The sequence below is a fragment of the Chenopodium quinoa genome, unplaced genomic scaffold, assembly GCF_001683475.1.
Source record: "Chenopodium quinoa cultivar QQ74 unplaced genomic scaffold, ASM168347v1, whole genome shotgun sequence".
Lineage (NCBI taxonomy): Eukaryota > Viridiplantae > Streptophyta > Magnoliopsida > Caryophyllales > Amaranthaceae > Chenopodium > Chenopodium quinoa.
This window is the reverse complement of record NW_018742541.1, coordinates 566,387-581,149: the sequence shown is the minus strand read 5'-3', so window position 1 is coordinate 581,149 and position 14,763 is coordinate 566,387.

Genomic DNA, 14,763 nt, shown 5'->3' with positions numbered 1-14,763 from the left:
ATTTTAATTACCAGGGGCAATATGATTATAATTCCGGGTATTGTAATGATAATATTTCTTTGTTTGATACATCATTTGATTATCAAAATTCACATAATAATTGCATGAATTTCTGTGAAATTTCTCATTACCCTAGTGAGTCTTATATACCTGATTTTAATACCTCTTACCAACCTCAAGTGGATAATTATACTCAACCCAATTCATCGGAGTGTAGGGAACTTTTTAATATGATGAATGAGTTTATTATTTATCAGCATGAAGAGATTAATGAATTGATGCATGATTGTCAACGTATTTCAAAATCTATTGAATTACTTGATGTGCAACAATATACTAACCAAGAGGTGATACATGATGATAATGATATTGGTTTTGAGGATTGTATTTCAGTGGAGGGAAGCGCTAATTTGACTTATGATATTTACTCCCCGTCAAATGAAAGTATAATAGAGGAGAATAATATTTCATCTCTTTATGATTCTGATGGTGAAAATTATTGGAATGAAGATATAGAGGTAGTGGAAAAGGAAGAATAACCAATTATTGTTAAGTCTTTGGTTAAGAAACCATTGGTTTTGGAACTGACAAGTTTACTCATAAGGGTGAAGTTGAAGGTAAATGCATTGATGTTGAGCTTAACCGACTAACCCTTTATATCCCGTTTTCCCAGAGGTTTAATCTAGTTCCTTCATTCACTATGTTGAATCATCCTTACTTTCTTAAAATGTCCCCATGCCATGATACATTTGGCCATGTAGACCTTGATGTTTATTCAAAAAGGTCTACATTGCCTAAGGAGCAAGCAAAGGTAAGTTGTATATACTCTCCTTTTTCTTATTACTTTAACTTTTCTTTTTCCGATTATTTTTCTTTTATTTTTTCTAACCCCCTGTATTTCAAGTTTTGTGTGCTTGTAGTCAAGCCATATGTGGTGCTCAATGATATGTTTGCAGGGGCGTATGATAAGTTACTCAAGGCATTGGATTATTTTGATTGACGAATTGAGTAAGGTCGTGCGGGAACTTAAAAACCAGCGCTAATTGGGAGGCAGCCCAATTTTCTTTGTTTTTTTTTTATTTCAAATTTTTTTTCGTTATTTAAATAATAATGCTAATGTATGTTCTAGTGATGACGTCTTTTGCTAGGTACAAACATAGCTAAGTTCCTTGGCTACGTCGGCTACCCAACTACAACTACCAATTGTGGTGGAGGTGTCTATACCTTTGACGCTCCCTTCGCTTACCCGCCCCTTTGTGAGTTGTGTCTCTCCCTTATTTATGCTTTAGTTCCTCTTTGTTCACATTGAGGACAATGTGATGTTTAGCTTGGGGGAGGATGATTATAATCATCACTTTGTGCATGTTAGTTGTGTTTAGTTTATTTTTTATTGCTTTTTAGGTGTTGTATGGTTTGTACCATTCATTAAGAGTGGGAGTTTACATACAACGAAAAACAATGTATTGTTTTCTTAGTTTTTTTAGTTGTTTTGATAGTGCATACTTGTGTCTATTTTTCATATTTTTGACTTTGAACCGTGTGCGGATTTGGTTTGACTCTCTTAAGCTTCTTTTGATGTTAGTTATAATTCTAAAATTCAGTCGGTTTGTGCTATACATTGCTAACTACTTGACATTATGTGAATCAATTGAATGGTTTGTGGAAGATTGGTTGTCCCATATCAAGTATAGCTAGCCAATTCTCTTGCTAGGTCACCTAACTTTGTGTTTGTGTGATTGATGCAATTTGTTATTTCAATGACTTTGGCTTGAGATTTATTAGTAATTTGATTATGATTCACGCGTGCCGCACATGATAAAGGCCATGTTCTTTAGGTAACCTTCAGATAATATTTAGATACATTTGTTCCCTTTGCTCACCCATGTTTTTGCCTTGTCCATTTATTGATATATAGCTACATTACAAGCCACTTTAGCCCCATTGGTTACTATTCCCAAGTCTAGCTTGCTTGGGGAGCTTATTGATGTGGTGTTGTTGTTTGAGTGTCAAGCTTTAATTTATGCAAAACATGGTGGAATAAAGATTGAAAAAAAAAGTTGTATTTATAGTTGAGAAGTGTTACTTTAAGATGTGAAAAAAATAAATAAATAAAAATAAAAATCTTAATTATGTGTACTTCATTGAAAAAGCCAAAGAATTGAAAAAAAAGAGGCAAAGAAAAAGGAAAAAAGAAAGGAAAAATTATTCATGACGATGTATAGTTGATTTCAATCTTGGTTTTTTATTATGTTTGGAGAAAGTTGGTGATGTCAATTGGAGTTAGATCATTATTTGATCGCGTTTATGTTTTTGCTCCCCAAGTTGGCTCTTTACTCACATTTTCCTAAATATTATCCTACCCCTTTACCTTAGCCCCATTACAAGCTTATAAAGTCCTTTTTATCGGCATGCGTGTTTTGTGATTGAGTGAACATTAATTATTGCTATCGTCAAGTTACCCTTTGTTGCATCAAATATTTATATACTACAAGGTGTGCGGCGACGACTAGCTTGATTGGGAAATCGTTTGTGGATAAGTTTGGTTTCAATTGTGGATCATGATGTTGAGTGGTTCTATTTGTATCCGAGCTAAATTTTGGTCTTAATAACTTTGGTTTGATTGTTTGCTCGAGAGTTGAGTCGGTCTTATTCTAGTTCCCTAGAAGTCTTATTTGTCTCTTTTCTCCGTCTTGAGTCTAGTATTGCTTGGGGACAAGCAATGGTTTAGCTTGGGGGAATTTGATGAATCACATTTATATAAAGTTTATCGGCACATTTATGCTAGTTTTATAGTTGCTTTTTAGGCTTTTAGTCGTTTTTTAGGTCGCAAATGCATAAGTTGTTTGTTTTGTGCTCTACTACGCTCCGTTTGTGTTTTTCTTAATGTTTCAGGTGATTTCATAGTCATTTGAACGCTTTCGGAGTAGTTTTGGAAGAAACGAACAATAAAAGAATGAAATGTCGATGAATCGAGGTCACTCAATGAAGGATATGTGTTGATGGAAGCTAAATATGAAATTTGTTTCGGGTGTTTTTAGGATTTCCTAGGATACTGGTCACGCTCTTCTGGCAATGAGTCGGTCCCACCTGCAAAACAACGAATATTCCGATCAACGGAATATTTGCCTCTGACGATCAAGTCAGTGATCAAAACGGAAAAGGCTAGAAAGAGGAATTAGAGAGAAGTTGGAGCTATTTAATGCTCTGTTGTTTTCAATTGTCTGAATCTCCCTCCCATCATAAATGATTGGGGTATTTATAGGGGTGGGACTCGTGCCCCTCTCTAGGGTTTATACCCTAGATTTGCGTGACGTGATTGGCTGTGCAATCAGCGAATGCCACGTGCTACTCTAGGGGCGCCGTTTTGCGGCTTCCATTGTTATCTCTCGGTATTTGGGTCCTGCCGTTGCTAAGGTTTTCTGGCATGTTGATTGTTAAGGGAACAAATTTCCTTGACACATGGCATCTTCTCGTGACAACACGTGTCACCCTCTGACTGGGCCACGTGTCGCGACGAGACTGGCCTGCGGCTTTAAGGGCTCTGAATTACGTGGCATCTTCCCGTGGTGACACGTGTCTCCCTATAACTAGGCAACGTGTCACTATGGGATTGGTCCATGTATACAGAGTATTTTTACCCACGACATATTCCCCTCAGAGGGGGTGGCTCGTACGCTTACAGGCCGACTCCTCTGACCTCAAATAGCCTTGGTGCGTACAAGTGTATTATGTTTTTGTCAGCTTTCCGTCCGCCTGAAAAAATTTTAGAGCGAACGCCTGTCTATACAAATGGCGCGGACGAAGGTAGGCCGTCTTGCTTTTGGGAGAGGCGGTCGTCTCGCCATTACGAAGAGAGCTTTAGCTCTGCCAACTTCCCTGGTTGAAGATAGGCCGTCTTGCTTTGGAGAGATGCGGCCGTCTTGCCATTGCGGAAAGGGATTTAGTTCTGCCAACTTCCCTTTGGATGCGCCGTTTATTAGGTCACCTTCTTTTCCGCCTAATTTAATGGAGTTGCTCTTTGTCCCTCCAAATTCTAGGTCACATTTTCAAATTGTAACCATTCAGCTGAGTTAGGCGAGAAAGATGAATTTACTATCTTACCCCCATAAATTTTCCCTATATATACAAGGGGTTTGACTTCATTTTGGCACTTTGGAACTTTACATTTTCTAGAGAGAAGTCAGAGCTTCTAGAGAGAGAAAGTGCGTTTTCCTTTGAATCTTCAAGAGCTCTGCCGCGCATTTGAGTTTTCCGGTGACATTTGTTGAATTTTCCGATCAATCTTCAAGGCTTCCAAGTTTTCAACACGTACAGAGGTAGGCCGCCTGTTTTTCTTTTCCTTGCATTTTTATTTCTTTGTTTATTTAGAAGTTGGCTCAACACTCGGCTTCGTCCGTTTCTCCTCATGAGGTCGGTCGTTCGCCTGGGACTGAGGAGTCTAGAGTGGACGGAGATGAGTTGTCTCCTTCATGGAGTGGGTCCATTTCTAGTGCGTACCAACTCGCATCCACCCATTCTTCTCTGTCCCTGCAGTTGAACATGGCACGGACGATGCAAACGCATGATCATCATGCGGCCAGAAATCCAGACGGAAGTCTGGTAAACCCTAGGCCTCCTTATGACCCAAACAATGTTAACGTAGAGACCCCTTCTACCACTCCTACGACCGCTTCCACGGGCACTCACTGCTCGGCCGTGGAAGTAAATTCCTCATTTGAGGAGCGTCAAAGAACTCAAGGCGCTTCTACAATGGGGGAACGTCCGGGCAAACTCCGGGGTTGAGGTTCCCCCAATATGCGAGCTCGGTCATGGATGAGGCCGAGTTGCTACTCTGTGAGGGGCCTCCTTCTTCTTCTCGGGTGGACGCTGACGCGTCCGTCCCCACTCCCTCAGAACTCTATATCCGATATAGCAGGTCGGACAGACCAAGAACGGGGGTTTCAATTAATGAACCGTCCGACCTGCCCCCTCGCAGAGCTCCTCCTACTGGGAGTCAGGCGGCCGGTTCCAAAGATAAGGGAAAACGGCCACTTAAAGACATTATCTCTCCCCGAGGCGGCCATAGTTCTAGGAGCCGCAGCTTGGCGGAGGCAGCCGACCTGGACAGGGTGCTGTCTTCCGAGTTTGGGAGCGCTCCTCAGCGAGAAGAGGATGAAGCTGAGAATGCGGCCGAGGGTGGAGCAGCGGCCGCAGAGGGCGAAAAGGCGGCCGAGGAGGATGTTGCCAATATTGACAACTTCAAGGATTCGTACGCCTGCACAGTGGGTAACACAGCCTTGGGCTACCTGAACCACAAATTTGAGGAATACAAGGTATTCCTCCACCTTGGAGAGGGATTTGAGATCCAGCCTCCAAGGAAGTCCCGCGCTTTGGCCGCTTGGGAAGAAGAGAGGTCGCGCCAAAGGTCCTTCAGCGTCTACGGGGCGGCCTTAGACGTTGGACTGCACTTCCCCCTCCATCCTTTCGTCCGCACAATCTTGGACGAGTATAATCTTGGACGAGTATGACATAGCCCTCTTCCAGCTGATGCCAAACAGCTGGTTGAACATTTTTGGATACTTGGTGACGTGCATCTGCAAAGGCTTCAAGCCAGACTTTGCAGTTTTCTATGAGATGCACTCACTGACTAAGTTGGACGCGGATACGGATGACTGGCTCATCTTGAGCACCACTAGAGATTACATGATGGTGGTGGACCGCGTCTCTAAGTGGCGTGACTGGAAGCACCGATTCTACCCATCAAAACCAAGGATGTTGAATTTAACTTGCGGATGAATCGGTTCAATGCTGAGCCAATTCAACTTGGACGCGGGGACCTCAAGCCTGATAAGCCACCCGTCCACTCAGCCAGGAGTACCAGCTTGAATATTTCAAAGTCAAGCGGGTGAGAAGGGCGGCAGAACTGAGCGCGTTCCAACTAACTGGGTCCCTTTATCCAGCTGGCTGCGGGATCCCACCTTTATGTCCGCCTATGGCCTGTACAAGAATCTGCCCCAAGGTTGACGCACGGACACATATTCTTACACTTACATAGATTATTTGATATTGAAGAATTTTCTAACTCTTTTTCCTCTTCTCTTTCAGCTGAGGCAGAAAAGGGAGGTCAACATGTCCGAAATTGACTTGACTCGGTACAAGGCTCGCTAGAGGCTGTACGAGCAAACTAAAGGAGTAAGTAAACCCATCTAGCTTTCTTCCTCTCGTCCGTGTATGCATTATGGAAGAGATCTTCTTCCTAACTTGGCTCGGCCTATTATATTATCTTGTTTTCTTTTACTAACTTTTGTCTCTACAGCTGGCCACTCCAACCCCCAGGTCCAAACGAAAGCAGTCGTCCCCTGCATCCAAGACGGACCAGGACGGCAAGGCGTCCAAACAAAGGAAGTCGGTCGCGTCCAAGACCACTTCCACTTCTGCGGCTAAGACGACGTCGCGGACTGCCTCTAAGCAATCCAAAGGAAAACAACCCCGGCTGAGCGATAGCTGGGCCTCCAAGTCCATAGATCCGGCCGCCATGCCGGGTCATGTTGGGTCCGAGAAATCGGACGATAGGGGTAAGTCGACCCCGGCAAAACCGACCGGGCTTGAATTGACTCCGCCCGTTCAAAGAGTCAAGAAAGCTGATTGGCTGGAGGTCACTCAGTCGGCCGGCGACCAGCCTGGCCAGACGGGTGAAGAGGGTGATGAACCTGCGCCGCCTCCGCCCTTAACTTTCAACCTTCCTACCCCTCCAAGCTTCTCTGACGGTCAGTCCAAGTAACTTTGGACTTTCTATTTCGTTTCTTCTCTTTTTTTTACTGAACTTACATTAAATTCTTTGCGTCCGCATACAGATATTGAAGAGGAGCTACACATGAAGACGCCCGGCCAGTCCGTTACTGGGGCGGACAGAAAGGCTATGCAGGAAGCCATGGCCCGGGCCGTCTCTGCTGAGCAGCGAGACAAGCTGCGGCGGATACATGAGGGCTTCCTCGGCCCCATGATCAATTTCAGCGCTGAGGTAACTTTTACCCTCAAATGCACTTAGTCAATTTTTCGCTCTCACTTTGCTAACGCATTTACCCTGTACGCAGCTCTTCCTGTGGCTGAATACCTTCCTAGAATGGAAGGACAAGGAGAATGAGCGGCTGAAGCATGCCTAAGCCCAGATTCAGTAGACCCAGGATGCCATTACTGGGGAGGTGGTCGTCCAGCGCCGTTATTTCGAAACCCAAATCAACGCGTTGTCCAAAAAGGCGGCGCGGCAGACGGAAGATTTGGTGAAGCTGGGCGAGGCCCTTCAGCAAGAGTCCGTGGCTAGAGATGCCATGAGACAGGAGAGGGACCAGGCCCTGCTGGACGGCTAGCGCTGGAGGGAAGGGTTCGAGGCCTCCGAGAAGCTTTAGAGTGATGTGGCCTTGGCCCAAAAACACTTGAAGGAGGCCTTAGACGAGTCGGACGCTCTGAGGACCGAGGTGGAAAGTTTAAAGAAGTGCGTTGAGGACTTAACTCTCCAATTGCGAACTCCTCGGACCCCCAGTGCGGATGAGGTGGTCCTCATTGAGTAGAATGTTGAGGACAGGCTGAAGAGCCACTTCTTTGAGGCTTTTGAGCTTATGGTGGACGAGGGAAAGGCGGCCTATTATCAGGAACGCTTCACCAAGCGTCTTAACTTTGTCTGCCTCAGAGAAGAGGCTAAGAAGGCTGGGCAGCCTTCACCTGAGCTAGACGTCACGCCAACTACCTCAGAGGAGGAGGAAATCGAAGAAGTGGCGGCCAGCAAAGACGGTGAGGCTGAGAGCAAGGAGGCGCCTGCTAATGACGCGTCCCCTGCCATCGTTCAAGAGCTCGGCCCAGACTAGAGTCCAGCTTCTGCTCCGGTCGCCCCATGATTTCAGCTTTATTTTTCTACCTTTTTAACCATTTATGTATATTTTTTCTTGACTTTTTCAACCGCCTTTTCAAGCGGTTTTTATGTAAGATATTTTACCGCCTTTTGAGCGGTCCTTTTATTAATTCATCTCCCAAATTTTGCTCCATACTTTGCACATTTTATACTTAACAAGTTTTTGCATAGTTTTTTGCATTTTCGTACGCGTACTTTTCACGTTTTTGTATCTTCGTACAATTGGGGGGTATGCCCCTTTATTCGGCGTTCTCCTAGTCCATACTTTGGGTGGTTTGATTGACTTGGTAGAATTTATACCTTAGGTGGTATGACTTCTACCAAGTTAATCAAATCATAATAATGATTACCCTTGGACTAGGTGGTACACCGAATCAACACGTTAATTGGCCGTTCAATTGGCTTTATGTGAGTTTGTCCGTTGAAACTATCGCTCGGACGCACTCAGAAAATTCCAAGTATGATCTCAACTCAAAATTTTCATGCTCGGCTGGCCTGGAATGCCTAGGTATGCCCTTGCCCCATTATATGGGTTTCACAGGGTACCTTACCTTTTCCGTCCGCCTTAATTAAGGGCGGACGCATTCATATGACTTGGGACTAAGTTGCCCATTCTTATTTTATTTAATTTACTTTTGTTCTGCGACCGATTTGCTATGTTGCAAGGAACCTACTTGCAAACTTCACGAGGCTGTATAAGTTATGACTGTGCAAATAAGCATAAATTAAATGGAAAAATAATTATAACAATGTTTGACTTTTCATTAATTCGTCAAAATTACATTGTTGTGGCCATACGGCTTACATTGCTCGGTCAACAGACCTAGCTGTATACACAGCTTTTAGCTAAGTACTTAAACATAATATTTCTTCAGATTGTCTGCGTTCCATGTACATGGAATGGGTCGGCTGTTCATGGCTTCGAGACGATAAGTCCCATCTCGGACTTCTTCCCTGACTCGATACGGCCCTTCCCAATTTGGGGTCAGCTTCCCATCTTCATTTGCTCGTGCCACAGCCTCCATCTTTCTTAGGACCAGATCTCCCAACTTCATCGGCCGCTGTAGGGAATAATTTCAAGCCTTTAAATCCCACTAGCTTAACCCCACTGTGATCATACACTAAAGTACGGTGGAGTCCAAAAGGGAAGAAGATAGAGCAAAAGAGTCGCCAACAAGTTTTTTAAGGAACTTGTAAACCGTTCACGAGGTGAAGGTTACACCCCTTAACGATCCAAGAGATCGTCAACTCCATAAGGTCTAGAACCAAATAAGGGTTCGGGGATGATGGTACAAATCCAACCTAAAAGAGATTGAACCTGCCCTAATAATAGGCCTCTACTTTATTCTGATCGTATTCATGTGCGCTTTTTAATTAACATGCAATCATTAGATTAACCCTAAACCTGTTTAATCTATGTTGGTTGAATATTAATGCACAAACAAATCTATTATTGGCGATCACTTGAATTATAATCACAGTTAACCTAACAAGATTATTAATTATCTTATTAAGCGTGATTACAAGTACAAATTCCCTTTAACGTGCATAAAGGTGATCAAGCAATAAATATAAATCAAGCGACAAAGAATAAATAATCATAACAATAATTATAATCGCTATCAAAATAATAATAATAATAATAATATTCATAATCATCATAAATTATAACAATTATAATCACAATCATGTTCATGTTAATATTAAAGCATAATAAAAGCAAGATCCTAGGCATGATACTAACAAGATTAATAACAAACCCTAGCATGTCACTAAGTAATAAAAATCAAATCTTTAACCCTAACATGATACTAACAATCATAAATATTAGGATGAACATAGGAAGCATCGTACTTTTAATCATACTTAATATTAAAGTTACCCTAGACATGATACTAGGAATCAAAATAACAATCTAAGCATGATTTCTACATCATAATATCAATTAAACCATTAAAGTACTTACTTTGACGCTTCGTACCTCTTTCTAATAACAAAATACACACGTTAGTAACTTCAAGGAAAATAATAATCAAAGCAATTAAATTAAATAATTGAAAGAGAGATTTGGGACCAAACCCTCAGAAATTAAAACCTTTCACGTCTAGGGCGAAGGCAACTTCGAATATGGCTAGGTGTTTCTAGATCTTGTGAATGCAGAATTTTGTATGAAAACACAAAGTTTAGAAGAAGAAAGAAAGAAAGATGAAAGAGATGAATGAAAACTTGTGAATGAGGAGAATTGGTGAATTGAAATAAGAATTGATGAAATCTCGTTATCGAAAATGGAGTTTTAATACGTTATTTATAGAGAAAATCAGCCAAAAAAGGTAAAATTAAAAAAACAGGGTCTGACGCACGCAAAACAAGGTTGGCGCCAACCCTGGCTAGCTGGCGCCAGGCACCAACGGTTAGCGCCAGGCGCCAATGGCTAGCGTCTGGCGCCAAGGCCTGGGGTTGGACGCCAGTCTTGATTTTAACGCGTTTTCGAAAATCCGATAAATTTACCGTACTGGAGGATAAAATAATATAATTCCTTCGAAAATGCTATTTGATTTTGATTAAAACTCTGAAAAGTCAACAAAGTCAACTTGTCAATGCTAATTGAATTAGGAATGAAAAGAACCTTCTAGAATATTCTAGAAGACTAAAACCATTCCTAATTGCATTAGGAATGATAAATCATATTAGGCCCTCCCCTAGATCATTGGGTCACACATAAGGCTCAAACCGGGCCCAGTTTGGTAAATTTGTCATAACTTCCTCAATATTCATCGGAATTGGGCTTATAATATATCATTGGAAAGGTCTTTGCAAGCCCCATGCAACTACACTACTATTGGACCCATATCATGGACCAAACAAACTGGATTTGCTGTTTTCTTAAAATACAGTTTTCAAAAACAGAGCGAAAAGAAAAGAAATTAAAACTTTCCGCAAGACTAGACCTTTCCACACTTTCGTTTCAGTCGATTGTGATTCGACGTGAAAGGTACTCATCACTGGGTTTGGTTTTGGGGAGACACAAATGGGTGTCTACAGAAGCCCCCACTTTGACTGAGTTTGGAGAAACGCGAGTTTCGAAAACGAAAGTCAAAGTATCGATAGGGACGTAGAATGATTCAGAATGTTCTGCGATCCTAAATCACTCTTGCAACGCCGATACCTGCATACTAGCGTTAGTTAAACAGATAAAAGAGTTAAGAAACGTGTATCTTGCACCGTCGAGCACACGTCTCTGAAAGTAACCGATTGATGTTGTCGCTGTTTTGATGACCTTCTGCAAGCTAGAGAATGCCATCCCGCTTGAAAACCGCTACGCCTGTAACTGCTTCCAAATTAGAAGATTGCTTCGCCTGAAACGATCCTCCTCCGCAATGATAAAATTCCGCGTCCAAGGGAATACCATCGAAGATTATTTCTCTTGAAACAATCCTCATCCGCATTGATAATATTCCACGTCCAAGGGAATACCATCGAAGATTTCTTCTCTTGAAACAATCCTCAGTTGTTTGTGACAACTCTCCACAATCTAGGGAACGCCACCTTGTTATTTTGATGTTCACTCGTCTCTGAACAAAGAACTTCTTTTTGATATGACTCTAATTTCCGCTGTGATAGTCTTCGAAAAGATCAGTGCTTCTTAATGTTTGCTATTCCAGTACGTCGGTACTTTGCTGCTTGTGAACCAGTATGTCGGTGCTTTTGCTGTGATGACAATGCTCTTTTCTTTGGGAATAGTTGCCAACACAACTCTTGTATGATGTATGACAATCCGATTTAGGGAAAGTTGCCAATGCTACGTAACAATCCATCCTTGGAAATGTTGTCACAATGAAGCGACAATCCGTACCTCGGAAAATTTGCCAAAATCCAATTTTTGGAAAAGTTGCCAATGCTTTGTAACAATCTTTCATAAGAACTTTGCTACGATCGACAATCCTCATCTTGGAATATAACTCTTGAAAGCAATCCACCTTGGAAATTTGCCAACGCTATGCGACAATCCTTTTGGGAAAATATTGCCACTATTGACAATCCGCGTCTTGGAACATTTGCAAAAAAGAGTCGATCGACAATCCACTTCGGGAAAATTTGCCACTTACTGAAATGAATGACAATCCACGTTGAGGAACTTTTGCCGATATTTATGATGAATAGAAACCTACAACAATCCTTTGGGAAATTTTGCTATAGGGAACTGAGTGTATGACAATCCAATCTCGGAAAACTTGCCAGCGATCTATGAATGTATGACAATCCGAACTTGGAAAAACTTTCCAAACAGAGAAGGAGCACAACAATCCACGCTTGGAAACTTTGCCAGAGATGACAATCCAATCTTGGAAAAATTGTCGTTGAAGAACATGCACGACAATCCATTTTTTGAAATATTGTTAGTTGGGGATGACAATCCAATTTTTGGAAAATTTTTTCGTTTAATAAGAATGCGCGACAATCCATATTTGGAAATATTGTTGTTTAAGTGCTTGCTTTTGAACCGATTGTAATGAGCCAGTGTTTTAGGCGCTTAAGCTAAGTGAGACGATTTTTTATCAAGTCAATCACTTACTACGATTGTAATCGAGCCGACTACTAATCATGTCAAATTGCTTATAGGAGCTAACTGGCGTACCAAAGAACCCGAAATTGCTGCATGAGGTCGAAATCACCTTTCTGAGAGGCTTCGAGCTCTGTCGTTGCTGAGATATTTGTGGCGCCAGGCGCTGGAGTAGGGTCTTCCCTGTTCTGTTGCACCTGTATTATTTTGACTATAGAACTTTGCCAATTTCTTTTATTATCTTAGGGTTGACCTAAGGTTTAATGTTGCTTGACTCATCGACTTGACACGACTCAAGGTATAAACTTGACTCGATATGTTTGACTGACTCGAGGTTGACTCGACTCGAAGTGTAATGACACATGTGTTAGACTCAAATCAAAGTGATATGGCACGACATGACTCAATGTGTACATGACTCGTGTGTGCATTGTAATGTGATCGTGCGACTCGAAAAAATGCAAAAAAGTAAAAATTTTCCGTCAATTTTGTGGAGGGTACCGACTTTCTCCCGAAAAAGAAAGACGTGAAAAAGAAAATCAAAAGTTTGAAGATGCATGTTGAATGAGCTTAGTCAAATGTTGTTTGATACTATCTCTCAAGGTTCAAGGATTAATTCATCCTAGGCTATCTCAACTAATGACTCCATGATGAAAGTATTTGGGTAACTTAGGCACGGAGGCTAAGCACTTCATACTTCGTGATGCAATGACAATTATGAGTGATTTTGTCGAAGCATGCTTCAGCGTTAAGATTTCATGACAAAGGGTTCCTAAGGGAAATATATTTGGTCATGTATGCGTGATTTGTGTGATAGTGACACTAAAGTTAGGCCGCAAGAGCTAAGTGTGTGGAAAAATATATTATTGAAAAGAGTCAAATGGTGGTGACTCTTAGGCTAGGTAAGCTAATGATGTAGGGATCAAGCCCCCAAGTCTAGCTCTAAATGAATAGGGATGAGCACAGGGGATCCCTTGATATGATCATGGTGTAAGTGTGTGAATGTGAATATGAATGCATTTTTATTACGGCCGCACCTCGATGTGAGGTTGCCTACGTATCCGTTAGGAATCAGGCCGAACGTAGCTCTAGCCAAACCTCGCACAAGTGTGTATACCTCAAAAAGGTCTTTTTAAGGGTTGTAACGTGGTTAGGCTAAAGGTTTAAAGTAGAAGGGGATAAAGGCTCAAGACCCTAGATAAGCCCCCAAGGTGTGCAATATTGCTTTTGAATATTTGTATTTTCATGCTTGAAGTTTTCTACTCTTTTTTTTAGCTCTTTCTTTTGCTTTAGCATTTATTTTATTTTAATAAGTGTGGGAAATCCCGATCATGCGGTCTATCAATCACATGGCATTCATGTTTCTCAGGCACGGTACCGAGCACTCGATAAGAGACGCAATCTGAGACGTGTTCTTATCGAAGATATTTTCATATCAAAGACATTGGAACACTTGCCCTTTCGTACACTTTTATTTATTTTTTGCTTTTTCTATCTTTTGAATTAGTCAAATCACTCAAGCTTTGTTCTTTGAAAATTGCATAAGCTGCACACCATCCTATCCCAAGGTTAGATAGATGTGGGTTGAAAAAAAGAAAGGTTTATCGTTAGACGAGGCTCAGAGTGGTTTATGAAAAAAGGATGTATAATTGAAGGGTGAAATGAGATATGATGTGGCTACAAGGGTTTCCTTAAATCATTGGTATACCTTGTGCTTAATTCAACATTTTTTTTTATTTTTTTTGATGCAATATTAATGCAATGATCATATGCAAGAAAATAAATGCTCATTTTATTAAAAGAAAATAAAGAATCTACAAAATTAATCTAAGGAAAGGAAAAGGTGCCTATGCTAGACTTATTGGGGAAAGGAAAAAAAATGAAAAAAGAAATAGAAAAAGAGGCCATGAAATCTTGTCGTTGCAACTCGCCTCTTGTCTTGTGTCATTTGCTTCATCATCACCCAGTCTTCTCGCTAGCTAGAGGCAATGGGACCTTGTTTGCTTCTATGAGGTCTTGAATGAGATTTTAAAACCTGTAGCATTCATCAGTGGTATGACCGTTTCCTCGATGGTACTTGCAATAGGAATTTGGATTCCATCTCGAAGATCGATTTTCTGGTGTTGGATCCTCGGTAGGGCCAATAGGTTTGATTAATCCTCGATCATAGAGACGATCGAAAGCAGCATCGTAGGTCATTCCAATGGATGTGAACTCTCGCTTGGGTTTCCTTTTAGATCCTTGATTTTCCATGGCTAAGACATCATTATGGTCAAAGGTACTAACATTATTACTAGAGTGGGCGTTTTTGGAAGAA